Source organism: Morone saxatilis, unplaced genomic scaffold, assembly GCF_004916995.1.
Source record: "Morone saxatilis isolate NCDOM2014 unplaced genomic scaffold, NCSU_SB_2.0 Contig7, whole genome shotgun sequence".
NCBI lineage: Eukaryota > Metazoa > Chordata > Actinopteri > Moronidae > Morone > Morone saxatilis.
In genome coordinates, this window is record NW_023340246.1 from 1299293 (window position 1) to 1304351 (window position 5059).

Below are 5059 nucleotides of genomic sequence, written 5' to 3' on the forward strand. Positions count from 1 at the left end.
ACACGCACACACACACGCACACCATGGGATGTGGCACAGAAGTGGTCACTGAGCCAAAGTCTTTGTTCTGAATTAACAATTAAAATCCTCCAAAGGAGACATAATGAGCTAGCTGGCTTCTGTCCACAATGCCCCAGGGAATGGAGAAAAAAAGCATACACACACAAACACAGGCACACACTCTAGTGCTTTGAATGGTTAATGACCAACCAGATCTTTAGTGACAGTACAGTGCAGGGCCGAAATTAATGAAAGACGAGGACTTAGTATTTTTGTGTTTTTTATTTGTTTTGTAATTTATATTTTGAGAACCGGACTGGGAGCCACATATGAGTAATATCAAGGAATGATATAAGGACACAGAGATGATGAATCACTCTCTGTGTGGACTATAGTTCTCCCAGGCATGCAGCAATAAGACCTATTTTTCTTCATTGGGCCCTTCATGCCTTGAACAAAAGCAAAAAAAATACAGTGAACAAATTAGTGTGAATTATACATAAACTTCACTTCACTTTATGAAATTTCAGAGCCACAGCAGCATGAAGTGAAGACGATAACCGGACTCTTCTCATCCTCTAGACATTCTCTGTAGGAGCAACACAATTGAGAATTGTGCATTTTTAAAACAGTAGATGTGTGTATTATTTGAGCCCAACTAAAATTCATTCAATTAATATTTTTGACCATGTAAATTGCACATATTTTCATGCATATAATGGATTATCTTGAAATTGAATTAGGTTAAAATCTGCATTTTGTGTTTGTCAGCTGCTCCTACATAGAAATATGGGCCTTAAGTTTCAGGTTGATTTACAGTTACAACTAAATAACTACGTTACAACACCATAACATTCTAAATGAAATAATGTTTCCACAAGACCAGAATAAAAAACAGTACAGTCAGTACATCAGAGAAAGCATAACACAACACACTGTAAAAAAGTAAAAAAGTTAATTGAACTCAAAAAAATGTTGAAACTGATTAGATCATTAAGTAACTAACTCAGTTTTGTTGGTTAAAAAAACATCTTTGATCAAGTAACTTTAATAATTTTAAGTGATACTGACTTACTTTTGTAATTTTCATTTTTACTGCTTAAAGGAAATACCTAGTGAAACGTACTTAATCAAGAATGTTTCTGTAACTTACAAAACTAAGTTAGTGTCTCTTAAAATTGCTAGTAAAGCTGCTTTCAAGAATCAAGAATCTATGGTGTTAAATGTAATCCATTTTAAAAAAAAATTTTTTAGTTAAAATAACATATTGTATTACAGTGCGGCAGTTTATTCCTTATAACTGTTATACAAAAATGGTCAGCATTTTTCAGCATTAGCCTATTTACAATCTGAAATTGCCTGTATTTATTTACTTATATAGCAATAATATTATTTATCTGACTCTTATACACACACCCAACAGACATATTGTAAATTTTGACTTTTTATATTTGTACATATTGTGTCTTTTTATTCTCTTTATTTCATCTCATACTATGTTTATTGTTATGTACCAATATACCAAGGCAAATTGCTTGCATGTGAAAACCTACTTGACAATAAAACTGATTCGGATTCGGATTTAGCAGTTTTCATTGTTGGTAGACTTTCTCAAATTGTGTCTACAGACCATCTTTACAGGGAACAAACCATGCATTTGCTGGATGTGAACAAGACAGAAGATGATATTTGATTCTACTTTTGACTCCTATATGTGCTGAGGTGGAAGTACAGAAGTACAACCTTAACCAAGTGAGTGTTTGTTGTTGTTTTGTTGCTGTAATGTTTTTTGGCCTATTCTCAACCACAATCTTTCCCTTTACCCTTAACATGTGTTAAATGTAGATGTCGTGTGCGGATATTGTAGAGCATTGTTCGGCTAGTTACTCAAAAAAATATTAATTATTAATCGTTAATCTTTTCAAAAGTAATATTATTACTTTACTTGTTACGTAGTGCCAACAGTAATTAGTTACACTACTGGTTATATTGCTCTTCTGCTACTCCCTACAAAGTGGTAATTGTGTTTCTTCTCCCCAAAATTCAAACTTATAACAATTGAAATCCAGTTTTGCATGTTTAAATCAGTAATGGGATATTTTCAGCTGCTGAATGTTTCCAACCTAGTTTCCTCCATTATTACAAAAAGGAATTCAAGGATGTGATTGGGTGGTTGAATTTAAAATCACTAGGGGGTGACAATAAAAGTAATGTTGTTACAAATTTTTTTTATTTGACGGGTAACCTATAATATTATTACTGAAATGTGTTAGTAACTAGTCACACTACTAGGTACTGGGGAAGATAATATTATTATTGTTATATTATTACTAGTAATGCCTCACTGCCCAACACTGTTGTAGAGAGAATGTCAGTGAATGCATACTGGTGCTTGCAGCACTGTATCAGCGTTCTTGTCTGGAAGCCAGGTCTCCTACAAATGACATTTATAAACAACTAATTTGCAACAACAAATACATTTTGAGGGAAATGTGATGCAGACCAAATTACCCTTTACATAATAAGGAAATTTTGTTAATTAAGGTACCAGTCGCAAAAATGTTGACAACATATTTCCGACAAAATACTATCCACACATAGTGACTACAGCATTATTCAATAGTCAGTAGTGATTTAGGACATTAGATTTTTTTTTCATTAAAGATCCCCTCCAGACATGGCAATAATGTGTCTGATATGTTTTTTCCAAAAAAAAAGTATAATTTCCTCATTAAAATCCTTAAAAAGGTATCTCCTACTTCTACCTCATTAAAAATTCTGGAGTCTATGAATATGCAAACGTTGTTCATTTCTAAAGTTTTCCTGCTGGACAGAAGATGTCTTCTACTTCACTGTAAAGTCCATTATTTAACATTTAACCAAATTCATGATCTTTCCCTAACCTTAACACATGTGCTTTAGTTGCAGGACTGTGCACCTACCAAACCCCAAACACCTCCTTGCAATTCTGCTGCATTACATAAATGTAGTGTGTCAAAAAACATTGTTGTCTCTGGACATAATCCAGGCATAATTACGTTGACACCACAACATAATTACCGTAAAACTTCAATTAAAAGCAGGGTCCCAATCAGAAGCACGTCTCCTTCACTAGCCTGTGTGGCTAAGTGTTTTGACAAATAAACACAGGTCTCAATTGGCAAAAGGCCAGGTCTGGATTTCCTAGAAATTTTTTTAAACCCACCAGGTAGCCCGCTTGAGTGAGTTGTTAATTAATAGCCAATGTTTTACATGTTATATTCATACTGGTTTAAATAAACAATCTAAAAGTATTTCATATCTTTGCTAAAAAAGACTTTTGAGTAAAATAATTAGCCCTGTCCCAAATAGAAGCCTGTTTCAAATAAAGGCGTTCAGTAATTGAATTTTTATGAAATTAATGTATTAATATACAAAAATAATTTCTAGGAGACAGGATTGTGTCTGGCTAGAAGGTTGCATTTCCAGCAAAACTTTTGCAGTTGTATCATTTAAAAACACACTTGCTGTTACCCCTAGTGACCAGAGGTGTTAAACCCAGATGGAAATGTTACTTTCCAAGCAACGGGTAACATTGATAGATACTTTATTATTGCAGTAAACATTAGCAGCATATCAGCCTCTCTTAAAAGACCTGTGATAGCGGGATTCATCAAAGAATGCCACACATTACTACTCTAAAGGGAGGCTCAACTACACATGTTTGTATGGAATCGGATCCGGCCATTACGCAGCCACTAAATGTAATCGGCATGCTTGTGAAGTCACTATTATTCCTTAGTTCTGTGAGTGTTTCTGTAGCTCCTGATAGTTAAGAAAGGTGAAAAGGCAGCGCTGCCTGTGATCTTTTGTTCAGGCGACTCCAAGATCTCAGACCTCTGGCCCAGCATCAGGTGTGGTTAGTGATAGGTATCCCAGTGACTCATGGGGTTTTGTGGTCAGCAGTCCTGCTCCACCCTGCGTAAACCCTGTGGTTTTGTTGTGGTAACAGTGTTTATCCCTCCTCAGCTGATTGAGTGAAAAGGCAAACAGGCAGAGGTTTGTCCGAGTCTTTGAATGCAGCAGGAGTGTGTCTCTGTGTGTGTTTGACTCTCGTCCAATTTTTAGGATGTTAAATCATATTCAATTAGACAGGTCATTTTTTCCTACCACCATGTACCAGATAAGGCTTTTGAATGAATATGAGGTGATATTCTCTCTCGTCCAGTGATGCAGATTGGATGGTGCTCCCCTGCTTTCTGAGTCTGACTGCTACAGGGTGATTAATGTGTTCATTTCCCATTATTAAAGACTAGAGCAGTGCTGCAGGCTACAGATATAGGGCCTCATCATAAATCTTAGCCAAATGAACAGTCAAATAATCGCTCATCGGAAATGAAATCTGGGCTCATTAATACTGACGCCCAGACTTGGGGAAGAGTACACACACACATGCACACGAGTCTCGGCACCTCATTCTCATGCAGCCACACACCCGCATGAATACACACACACAGAAGCACACAGAATGAGGACTTTTAGGGGGCTCTGGTCTGGTCTGCCACTTTGGCACACCACTCAACAATGACAGGCTAATCATTAGAGGAGAACATACACACACACACACACGCACACACAAACACACACACACTCATTGTGGGTCTTCTCTTGTGTCTTAGATCCCACACAGTGAGCAGTGACCCATAGGTTCAAGACAAAGCAATCACAGGCTCTGACTGGAGCAGTAAATAATAACCTCCGTACATGGTTTGACTTCTCACCTCTTCTGACTCCCTTCACTGGTTTCAGGATGGATTCTTACTGATAGATTTATTGCTTATAATGTCCAAATAGGAGTTTATTTTTTCTGTTCACTGTCTGGTTTGAATATTAACATTGATTAATAGGTATTAATAATCACTTAATTACATTTAAACTTATATACTATGCTAGGGGCTACAGTTTTGAAGACTGAACGCAAAAGAGCAAAAAGTTGGGAACATAAAATGAAAAAAATCAATGTATATGATAGCTCAAAGTGGAATAAATAAAGTTCTCCAGACATGTATGAAGACATACA